The sequence below is a fragment of the Schistocerca cancellata genome, chromosome 8 (genome assembly GCF_023864275.1).
Source record: "Schistocerca cancellata isolate TAMUIC-IGC-003103 chromosome 8, iqSchCanc2.1, whole genome shotgun sequence".
Taxonomy (NCBI): Eukaryota; Metazoa; Arthropoda; class Insecta; order Orthoptera; family Acrididae; genus Schistocerca; species Schistocerca cancellata.
Genome location: NC_064633.1, coordinates 526726339 through 526738977, shown reverse-complemented (window position 1 = coordinate 526738977; position 12639 = coordinate 526726339). Strand labels below are relative to the sequence as shown.

The window sequence follows — 12639 nt, the reverse complement described above, 5'->3', positions numbered from 1 at the left end:
GCGCAAGCTAATTGCCTGATTGACACTGTACAACCAATTCCCATAAGCCCTCGATCTTCTTACCCGTATGCTGTCCCATGTCGTCCTGTGTCTGACGTTTGTTAACGATGCAGTACAGTACAAATTATTCAAATAATGTATCTTTGACAGAAGTTGTAATCGGGCGTGCTGAAAAGTAAAGCCTCCGAACTTATGTAAACATTTTTAAATAAAAGAAACGTTATTAACAAGTTTATTTCCCAACGTAGTCACCCTGCTGACAATATTTCTCCCAACGAGAAACCAGTTTGTAGACGTCGTCACTGTAGGACGTTTGATTTTGTTGACGGAGCAACCGCCTCATCTGTGTTTTCCCATGTGAGTGGCTCGAAGACTTCTTAAGTAATAGAACCCGGTACGTTGTCCTCGATGGTGAGTATTCATTGGAGGCGAGGGTATCATCTGGAGTGCCCCAGGGAAGTGTAGTTGGTTTGCTGTTGTTTTCTATCTACATAAATGATCCTTTGGGTAGGGTGGATAGCAATGTGCGGCTGTTTGCTGATGATGCTGTGGTGTACGGGAAGGTGTCGTCGTTGAGTGACTGTAGGAGGATACAAGATGACTTGGACAGGCTTTGTGATTGGTGTAAAGAATGGCAGATAACTCTAAAAATAGATAAATGTAAATTAATGCAGATGAATAGGAAAAAGAATCCCGTAATGTTTGAATACTCCATTAGTAGTGTAGCGCTTGACACAGTCACGTCGATTAAATATTTGGGCGTAACATTTGAAACACCCCCTTAGAAAAATTTATGAATGACTGTGCTGATAAACCTCTTACATATTTGATTTTCAAACAGCTGAGCAAAACTGAACGTACTCACATTCACTAAAGTGACACACAATATTTTTAGCGCAACGCAATCTGACTTTCAGTAATCCCTACAAAAGAATGGCCCTGACTAACAATAACCTATACCTTTCATGAATTCTTACCTCACAAAAATCTTTGTTACTCGAACTACTGCAATACAGCGAGCGTCACTATGTTGTTGTTGTTGTGGTCTTCAGTCCTGAGACTGGTTTGATGCAGCTCTCCATGCTACTCTATCCTGTGCAAGCTTCTTCATCTCCCAGTACCTACTGCAACCTACATCCTTCTGAATCTGCTTAGTGTATTCATCTCTTGGTCTCCCCCTACGATTTTTACCCTCCACGCTGCCCTCCAATACTAAATTGGTGATCCCTTGATGCCTCAGAACATGTCCTACCAACCGATCCCTTCTTCTGGTCAAGTTGTGCCACAAACTTCTCTTCTCCCCAATCCTATTCAATACTTCCTCATTAGTTATGTGATCTATCCATCTAATCTTCAGCATTCTTCTGTAGCACCACATTTCGAAAGCTTCTATTCTCTTCTTGTCCAAACTATTTACCGTCCATGTTTCACTTCCATACATGGCTACACTCCATACAAATACTTTCAGAAATGATTTCCTGACACTTAAATCTATACTCTATGTTAACAAATTTCTCTTCTTCAGAAACGCTTTCCTTGCCATTGCCAGTCTACATTTTGTATCCTCTCTACTTCGACCATCATCAGTTATTTTGCTCCCCAAATAGCAAAACTCCTTTACTACTTTAAGTGTCTTATTTCCTAATCTAATTCCCTCAGCATCACCCGACTTAAATCGACTACATTCCATTATCCTCGTTTTGCTTTTGTTGATGTTCATCTTATATCCTCCTTTCAAGACACCATCCATTCCATTCAACTGCTCTTCCAAGTCCTTTGCTGTCTCTGACAGAATTACAATGTCATCGGCGAACCTCAAAGTTTTTATTTCTTCTCCATGGATTTTAATACCTACTCCAAATTTTTCTTTTGTTTCCTTTGTTTCCTTTACTGCTTGCTCAATATAAAGATTGAATAACATCGGGGATAGGCTACAACCCTGTCTTACTCCCTTCCCAACCACTGCTTCCCTATCATGTCCCTCGACTCTTATAACTGCCACCTGGTTTCTGTACAAATTGTAAATAGCCTTTCGCTCCCTGTATTTTACCCGTGCCACCTTTAGAATTTTGCCAGCTAAATAAAAGATTCAAACTACTGAAGGCACTAACTACTGATAGGCACAGTTAGCAAATGAAAGATTTTGATAAGAACAAACAATGTATTTACCTTAATAGTGTTCAAAAGTCATTATATATATATATATATATATATATATATATATATATATATATATATATATATATATATTGATTGGGGAATACCAAGCAGGCTTCCGTAAAGGGCGGTCTTGTGCGGAACAAATTTGGAACCTGAAAATGATTTTACAACACAAACAGAACCTGATCATTACCTTTGTTGACTTCAGAAAGGCGTACGACTCTATCGGCCGGAAAACTCTCTTCAAAATTCTAGCAGAATACAAAGTAGACAACAAAACACGAGCTATCATAGAGAAAACTTTAACCAACACGACCTGCAAAGTAAAGTTCTGTGGGGAACTATCAGAGCCCTTCGAAATTCGCACAGGTGTCCGACAAGGCGATGGCCTCTCACCTCTCCTTTTCAATCTGGTGTTAGATAAGGTCATAAAAGAATGGGAAACATCACAACAGGGGATAACCTTAGGAAACCTACAGATTAAATGCCTGGCTTTTGCAGATGATTTGGCGATTGTCACGAAAGGTATAAAGGAAACAAAAGACGCTATTGAAAAACTGCACGAAATCGCTTCCAAAACTGGACTACAGATCTCTTACGAAAAGACACAGTTTATGAGCACAAAGAAACTCTCATCTCTGAACACAAAGTATGGCACGATTTACAAAACAACAAACTTCAAATACCTCGGTGAAACACTACAAATGAGTGGACATAACAGAGACTCAAATGAAGAAAGAAAGACTAAACTGGACAAGGCATACAAAGTAGTGTGGAATCATTACAACAAGAAGTCTATCTCACAAAAAGCCAAATTACGCCATTACGACACGGTGGTGCTCCCCGAGGCACTATATGCAGCAGAGACCACACTAATCCGAGGGCATACACGTATCAGACAATTAGAAAAAGTAGAACGGAAAATACTTAGGAAAATATTTGGCGCAACTAACAACAATAGAATATGGATCAAGAAACCTACAGAGGAACTCTACAAACATACGGAGACAATCACAGAAAAGATTAGAAAACGCAGACTACAATTCTATGGACACCTATACAGAATGCCATCACACAGGCTGACCAAACAGATCTTTGACTGGGTAACCACTAGAAACAACAAATGGGTGGCAGAGGTAGAAAACGACCTGAACCAGCTCAACATAACAGCAGACACAATAAACGACAGAATAAAGTTCAGAAACATCATTAAGAAAAGTAAACTACATGAGATACAATGCGACAAACGAACAGGCATAAAATGGACCGAAGAACGAAAGCAAGATCACAGCCAGAAGATGAAAGAAATATGGGCAACCAAAAAGGCAATCAAGATGAAGCCGAAGACACGAAGCCGACAAGAAGCATGGACAGAGGACCGGAAACAGAAACACAGCGAGCGAATGAGGGAAGTTTGGGCAGCAAGGAAGGCAGCAAAAGGAACTGGCCATGTAGTTTAGTCCAAATGCGCTCTTTAAGGGCAAAACACCAATAATAATAATAATAATAATAATAAATATATATATATATATATATATATATATATCAGTTCATGACATCCAGTCTTACAAATTTACTGTCTGGTGGATTGCGGAGTATGTATGTAGATGTAGATGCACCGCTTCTGCATATCAGAGTGAAGTCCTCGAAGTTCCTGTAATTTTGGAAAGAGATGAAAATCGGATGGGGCCAAGTCGCGTGTGTGTGGGGGTTGGCCGGTGGCAGGGGAAGCCAAGGCGTCGGGATTGTTGCGCACGTCGCAGTGCTCTCGTGTGTTGTGTGGTCCGGCATTGTCACGCTGACGGAGAGGGTGCTCCATAATATGTGGACTAACTCTTCTGCGGTTAGAACCTCAACTGCAGCGCGCTGTTTCTCACCCACCGACATAGTTACGTTACACACCTCTATGTTACATGCTACAATTCGGAGCCCTCTAGCAACATAGGATTTGTACTTCCGGGAAAGTCGACCGAGTAATACGCATGACATGTAGTACCTCAACCGATGTTGAGAACAAGAAAAAAAAAGAAGATTCGGAAGTAATACTTTTCTGCACCCTCTCGCGTACATGAGCAAATGGTCCCAACAAACTTCAGTGACTCCATCCAAGGTAAAATGCTGCTCCTATTGACCAGCAGATCCTTGCTACTCTGAATAGCTAGCTAGTGCCTGCAGGTGCCTCTAGCAATTATACCCTAATGAGCGTGGAAATCTATAATTATTTCTCACTTGCAGTGATCTGGTGATTTTCTGCTGCACGGATATTTTCCTGAATGAAGTTCAATAAAATCTATCGCCCTACTTCGTAAGATAAAACGAATAGAATTGCTTAAAGACATAACGAAAAAACACCTGCGTGCTTTAAAAGGATCATTCAAATGTTGACCGTGGCTGAAATATTTATTCTGCAACAACCAAAAGCCGCTTCGTACCACAAATTTTTGGCTCTACAATTTCATAACCGAGAGCAAAATGTAAACAAAGTAGTAGTTAACACAGGCCTACAAGACACAGATTTTGCTTGATGCCTAGAATTTTGAAACCGATTTTAGCTTAATTAGGGACAGTGAATATAAATATGAAATCCGATTTTCTCAGTCTGCTCTAGTTGTTCAGATCAGTGTTCTTTAATGTGCAGTTCTACGCGAAATGTAGATTTTTAAATCCATTTTGTGCAGTTCTTGTATATTTGCCCTACTGTCAGTCTGCTGTCCAGTTAGTTGCAGGGAAGTCAATCAGATGGAGTAGCGACATGCTAACTTAATGACATTCAACGCTAAAGTTAGGTCAGTTTGCGACTTCTCTCTCGCCTTACAAAGTAGAGCGAAGTTGGGTCTCGCGTGTTATCTGTGGCAAGGAAGGAATTTTTACAAAATTAACCAAAAACGCTCTGTGTCCTAGATTGTTTTATTTTTGTTGTGAAACAGAAAGAAAATGAGTTCAAGAAGAAGTTGTGTGAATATCACTGATGTGATTTGCTTCATACGCTGAGAATGCAAAGTTTCAAGGAAACGGGAAACTGTTAGCGACTTTGAAAGATAGCTTATCTTGGATCTTTGGTGTTGGGCTTCGTGATCAGGAAGCCACCTAGGCGCCGCGTCAGATGTGTAAAACTTCTACAGAACGTTTAAGACAATGGGTTAATGGGAAAAGAGGAAGTCTGAAATTCGGTTGCTTACTAAATATTACTGGAATCAACTGAGGCAACTCTAGCGAGAGAATTTATCGTGATTTAGTCTGTGCAATACGGCCGGCCCCTAACTCAGAGGAAGTGACCAGCCCAACGTTTCTCCAGCTAACACACCTCCGTCAGGACGAGTGTTGTCCTCACATATTAATGAAGGAGACAGAGATTATGAGGTGATATCAGTTCCTCGCCATTTTAAACGGGATCAGTTAAATGACCTCACCAGAGATGTCAACATGTCAAAAGAAGCTTCTGAATTACTGGCTACCAGGTTGAACAATAAAAATTTACTGGAACAAGAAACCAAAATTAACTTTTACCGTTCAAGAGAAAAAGGTTCCGTAGAAACGTTGGAACACGTGAGGCAATACTGACCCTACGACTTACCTTAGAAGAAAAATTAAGGAGAGGCAAACCTACGTTTCTAGCATTTGTAGACTTAGAGAAAGCTTTTGACAATGTTGACTGGAATACTGTCTTTCAAATTCTGAAGGTGGCAGAGGTAAAATACAGGGAGCGAAAGGCTATTTACAATTTGTACAGGATGGCAGTTATAAGAATCTTGGGGCATGAAAGGGAAGCAGTGGTTGGGAAGAGAGTGAGACAGGGTTGTAGCCTCTCCCCGATGCTATTCAATCTGCATATTGAGCAAGCAGTAAAGGAAACAAAAGAAAAATTCTGAGTAGGAATTAAAATCTATGGAGAAGAAAAAGAAAACTTTGAGGTTCGCCGATTACATTGTAATTCTGTCAGAGACAGCAAAGGACTTGGAAGAGCAGTTGAATGGAATGGACAGTGTCTTTGTAACACCGGAAATGCATATCCTCCTATTTCCATGTATTATACTATAATTTTTTTCCTTGTTTTGTCACCTCAAGATATGACATTTCTGTGTCTTTATATATTGTAATTGTTTTACTATTTGTGTGTATATATACACTCCTGGAAATGGAAAAAAGAACACATTGACACCGGTGTGTCAGACCCACCATACTTGCTCCGGACACTGCGAGAGGGCTGTACAAGCAATGATCACACGCACGGCACAGCGGACACACCAGGAACCGTGGTGTTGGCCGTCGAATGGCGCTAGCTGCGCAGCATTTGTGCACCGCCGCCGTCAGTGTCAGCCAGTTTGCCGTGGCATACGGAGCTCCATCGCAGTCTTTAACACTGGTAGCATGCCGCGACAGCGTGGACGTGAACCGTATGTGCAGTTGACGGACTTTGAGCGAGGGCGTATAGTGGGCATGCGGGAGGCCGGGTGGACGTACCGCCGAATTGCTCAACACGTGGGGCGTGAGGTCTCCACAGAACATCGATGTTGTCGCCAGTGGTCGGCGGAAGGTGCACGTGCCCGTCGACCTGGGACCGGACCGCAGCGACGCACGGATGCACGCCAAGACCGTAGGATCCTACGCAGTGCCGTAGGGGACCGCACCGCCACTTCCCAGCAAATTAGGGACACTGTTGCTCCTGGGGTATCGGCGAGGACCATTCGCAACCGTCTCCATGAAGCTGGGCTACGGTCCCGCACACCGTTAGGCCGTCTTCCGCTCACGCCCCAACATCGTGCAGCCCGCCTCCAGTGGTGTCGCGACAGGCGTGAATGGAGGGACGAATGGAGACGTGTCGTCTTCAGCGATGAGAGTCGCTTCTGCCTTGGTGCCAATGATGGTCGTATGCGTGTTTGGCGCCGTGCAGGTGAGCGCCACAATCAGGACTGCATACGACCGAGGCACACAGGGCCAACACCCGGCATCATGGTGTGGGGAGCGATCTCCTACACTGGCCGTACACCACTGGTGATCGTCGAGGGGACACTGAATAGTGCACGGTACATCCAAACCGTCATCGAACCCATCGTTCTACCATTCCTAGACCGGCAAGGGAACTTGCTGTTCCAACAGGACAATGCACGTCCGCATGTATCCCGTGCCACCCAACGTGCTATAGAAGGTGTAAGTCAACTACCCTGGCCAGCAAGATCTCCGGATCTGTCCCCCATTGAGCATGTTTGGGACTGGATGAAGCGTCGTCTCACGAGGTCTGCACGTCCAGCACGAACGCTGGTCCAACTGAGGCGCCAGGTGGAAATGGCATGGCAAGCCGTTCCACAGGACTACATCCAGCATCTCTACGATCGTCTCCATGGGAGAATAGCAGCCTGCATTGCTGCGAAAGGTGGATATACACATATGCCGACATTGTGCATGCTCTGTTGCCTGTGTCTATGTGCCTGTGGTTCTGTCAGTGTGATCATATGATGTATCTGACCCCAGGAATGTGTCAATAAAGTTTCCCCTTCCTGGGACAATGAATTCACGGTGTTCTTATTTCAATTTCCAGGAGTGTATATATATATATATATATATATATATATATATATATATATATATATATATATATATATATATGCATTTATGTCGATGTATAATTGGTTTTTTTGTAAATATTATTTGTATTTTTACGCTGGGTCTTGCCTAGGGAAAGCTATGCTATCGAACGAATATATCGATAGGTCGTGTGGAGAACCAAAGTCTTTAGGATCTTTGGTAGTGTTAACTCTGCCGCTTGGAGCGCGGGCGGAGCAGATAGTGTTTGTGTGGGGTGGTGCAGTGGAGCAGGTGTGTTGTGTGACGCTCCCGCGAGTTGCCGCGCTTCCGGGGTTGGGCACCATGTAATTGCGCTCGATTTGCTATGATAGTTTCTGACACGGTGTCGCGGACGGGAAGCATCAAGAGCCCGTTTCGCCTGGTGACCGTGTCGAGAAGAAGGCGCGCCAACATCCAGCTTCTGCAACAGCGACGGCCGACAATGAGTGACTGTCGCCACCTCTTCGATCGACGGCTTCAAACCTTCAATCAACCAACAAGGAAGACTGGAAGCACGTAAAGTTTTAGAACTGTATGGCAGACCTCAGCTTTTCAAACTGATCCATTTTCATAACTAAATGACAGCAACGTAGCATGAAGCTTTGTTGCTCATTGTCCCAATTGCATTACCAAGCAGGGTCCCTTCCTTTTGCGGAATGAACCCGAGTGTCGTTGAAATTCAAACGCCAGCATCAAAATAATACCATTCGATTTCACTGCTTTAATTTCAAAGTTCAGTTAAAGTATTCATAGCTGGCTACAATATTTAGATTACACAAGCAGAAATTAAGAACGCGAGTTTTGTTACCATATTTTTAGCTTACCTGTGACTGCAGCTCAGCTTGGTATGTACTAAATTTTACTATTGTTAATTGTTCAGAATCATTTAATTCAAGATCGAAGTTAAATCTCTTATTTTTAAATTGCGTAGATTCAAGTAGCTTTTGAAATGATTGTTGAGGTAGTTCAAGACTAACCGTATTTTACTGAATTTCGATGTGCTTCAGAAAGAAAGCTCACTATTAATTTCAGTCACTAAATTAAGTTTCATTTTTCCGGTTTTATTAATTCTTTTGCTAAATTAAGTCAGAGTGTAGCGAAATTTATTACTTCTGACATACATTCAGTTTTCACACAACACGTGTCAACCTTCAGTTGCCACGCTTTTAGTGCTAATTGTATGTGCAATAACCTTTCTTTTTCAGTTACTATAGTAATTGTCCTTAGGGCTGGCGACGAGTAATTTTCCCAAAATCTCAAATATCTAATTAGCGCTAGTTAATTGTTAACGTAACGGCCGCACATTTACTTTCTTTTTCAACTTTACCTCTTTTCAAAATTAATTTCCACCAGTTTCATTTGCATTTTTCCTTTCATTTAGATGTAACCCTTTCTTCCCTCTTTACCGACAGATTAACTTCGGTGACGATTGCTTTTCCCAAATTTCCATTAGGTACACGCGGTTTAATTTTTCACTGTCATTAAGGTCGATAAGTGAGGGGGAGGTTACATCTTGAAAGGAGGGTATAAGACGAATATCATCAAAAGCAAAACAAGGATAATGGAATGTAGTCGAATTAAGTCGGGTGATGCTGAGGGAATTACATTAGGAAACGAGACGCTTAAAGTAGTAAATGAGTTTTGCTATTTGGGGAGCAAAATAACTGATGATGGTCGAAGCAGAGAGGATATAAAATGTAGACTGGCAATGGCAAGGAAAGCGTTTCTGAAGAAGAGAAATTTGTTAACATCGAATATTGATTTAAGTGTCAGGATGTCGTTTCTGAAAGTATTTGTATGGAGTGTAGCCATGTATGGAAGTGAAACATGGACAATAAATAGTTTGGACAAGAAGAGAATAGAAGCTTTCGAAATGTGGTGCTACAGAAGAATGCTGAAGATTAGTTGGGTAGGTCACATAACTAATAGGGAGGTATTGAATAGAATTGGGGAGAAGAGGAGTTTGTGGCACAACTTCACTAGAAGAAGGGATCGATTGGTAGGACATGTTCTGAGGCATCAAGGGATCACCAAATTAGTACTGGAGTGCAGCGTGGAGGGTAAAAATTGTAGAGGGAGACCAAGAGATGAATACATTAAGCAGATTCAGAAGGATGTAGGGTGCAGCAGGTACTGGGAGATGAAGAAGCTTGCACAGGAGAGAGTGGCGTGGAGAGCTGCATCAAACCAGTCTCAGGACTGAAGACCACAACAACAACACCCTTCTGCTTTCAAGAAGACAGTCTTGTATTTTGTCGCGAATTTAGAGGACTCACGGGAAAAAAATGGTACTTTCTGTTTGTTTTTCATATGATTGTCGGCTATTTATTGGCAGTTTAGGCCTAAGACTGCAATGTGATCTACACAATGGGAACAAATGTGGTTAGTTACGAACTACTTACACAACGAAAATGAAAGAAAAATCATTCAAGATCAAATCTTCTGTCTTAGAGAAGATAAAGTATCTCGGACATGAATGTGGAGATAAAAATGTTAACGTTTTCGTTTGACAACAAAATAACCACACCAGATAATCTTGCTTCTTGTGCCTCTGTGACCGCAGAGATAAAACAACCACTGGGTTAGAAAAAGTGTGACTTAAAAGAGGAAACATGGACGTAGAGGAAAAAAGTGTCATTAACTACCTTTTTGTTGAACGAGAGAAAATCGTCTTCCCTCCACTGCATATCAAACTGGGCCTGAAAGTTGGACGTATACGATTCTACTGTGTGCATACACAAACTCCGAAATATTGTTGCGAGTAGTGGAGAGCGAGCAGTTGTCGAGTGGAGTCTGAAGTGGTTGGACGGAGGAGAGAGGTCGCAGCCTGCCGTAATCGTGCTGGTAGCGCCGGAGGAGACTTTGGTATTACTTGAGGATTTTTGGTAATTTTCCTTTTTGCTGCAGGTACGAGGGTTGGAACTTAAATACTGGCAACTATTTGTTCACAACAGATATAAAAAAGTTACACGTTTGCACCTGTTACTGTCCTTCAAAGTAGTCACCAGCGCTGTGTAGTACTTGTTACCAGCGATGTGGAAGGCGTAGTATACCGTTGGCAGAGCCAGTTCTGTTGATGGTGAGAATGGAGCGGTCTACTGCCTGTCGAATCTCTGGAACAGTTCTGAAGCGAATGCCACGAAGTGGTTCCTTCATCTTCGGAATCAAATCATAGTCACAAGGACTTAAGTCCGGGGAGTATGGTGGATGGTACAGTACTTCCCAGTCCCATCGACCGAACAGAGGAGCCACAGCTTGCGCTGTATGCGCCCGCGCATTATCGTGCAAAATGATGGGTGGGTTGCGCAGAAAGTGTCGCCGCTTATTTCGCAAAGCTGATCGCAGGTGATGCTCCATAACGAGCAGTAATAGTGTGCATTAACGGTCTGCCGTGGAGGAACGTAATGCGTTACGATAACACCATCACAGTCGTACACGCCAATCACCGCATCTTTACACCGCTCCATTAGCGCCATCAACAGAACAGGCCCTGCTAACGGTATACTACGCCTTCCACATCGCTGGCAACGGGTTTTACACAACGCTGGTGACTAGTTTGAATGACAGTAACAGGTGCAAACGTGTAACTCTTTTGTGTCGGTTGTGAATAAACAGTTTCCACTATTTAAGTTCCAACCCTCGTAGTTGTTGGTTGCTTACGTACTAGAGGGATTCTGTCAGATTTGTGTACACACTCACAATAATATCGGTACCTCTGTTGTGGCCAGAAATATGTTTATTGAGTATAGACATTGTGGAATAATTAAAAGTCTGTGTAAAGTTTGTCAGTGTTTAAATGATATATGGCAAAAATAATAGACTATACACTTTATTGGTTTCTTTCCTTTTTTCTTGCATCGTTTAAGGTTAGTTGACCAAACCCCTCCTGATCATTCAATTTCTATGTATAAAAAATGTGGCAGTAGTTGTTGCAATGAGTCCACGTATTGCACTCCGGAATTCTTTAATCGTCAGACAGAACGTCACACACGTTTCCGTACGTCTTGCAAAATAATTATCGAAAGAATTTCAAAAGCGTTGGTGAAGGTTCTTGACACGAACGGATCATGTTTTGCATATGTATGTTGTCTCATCTGAGAGCGGGAAAAATTGAAGCAGGAATATTTAACGGTCAACAAATAGAACAACTCATTAAGGATCCTGCCTTCATACATGAACGTGGCTCAGTTAAAAGCCTGGACCTCATTTGGTGCAGCTGTCCGAAACTTTTCTCGACAAACGCAAATCTAAAAACTATGTTGGACTGGTAAACGAGGTGCTTAACAGTTTGAAATCCCTTGAGTGAAAGAGGAGTATTAAGGAGAACTGTTTACACAAATACTCAGGCCGTTTTCCAGACGATTTAGGAGACGCCAGTGATGTACAAGGTGGACGATTTCACAGTGATATTAATACTACGGAGGACCACTACCAAGGAAGTTTCGATAAGCGCGTGTTTATAGATTACTGCTGTACTTTAAAACGGGACTGTTCAGAAATACCTTCTAGAATAATAGGGGAAAGAATTTTCTGAAGTGTTCGATGATTAGTTCTGCTCACACATGAATTTTTCCTTTCTTTTTATATATAATATCAGCATAATGAAATAATAAAAGTTCGCTGCCATTTTTTCATTTTATTCACGGATTTACCTTGAAATCGTGTAACATGTATTTCACTAAAATGTTTTATCTCAAACATAGGTGGCCAAGAACTCATCTCGTATGTGGTGCTCATGCATGCGTGCCAATCTCTCTCGCCAGAGTGCACAGCACCCACGTTACGCTTTATTGAGCGGGAACAGAGGGGAGGGAGCGTTAATCAGCCGCATGCGGCTTTGTTTTACATTTATCAACGACACAGATAAACACAAAAACGTTTTATGTATTATTGAACTATTTTTGGCGCGTTGAAGAC

At 42.2% G+C, this 12639-nt stretch overlaps 1 protein-coding gene across 3 annotated transcripts in view; it reads right to left on the bottom strand.

The window, feature by feature from the left end:
* Positions 1-12639, bottom strand: part of LOC126094533 (zinc transporter 1) — a 679313-nt gene that overhangs the window by 180390 nt on the left and 486284 nt on the right. The window lies entirely within an intron of this gene.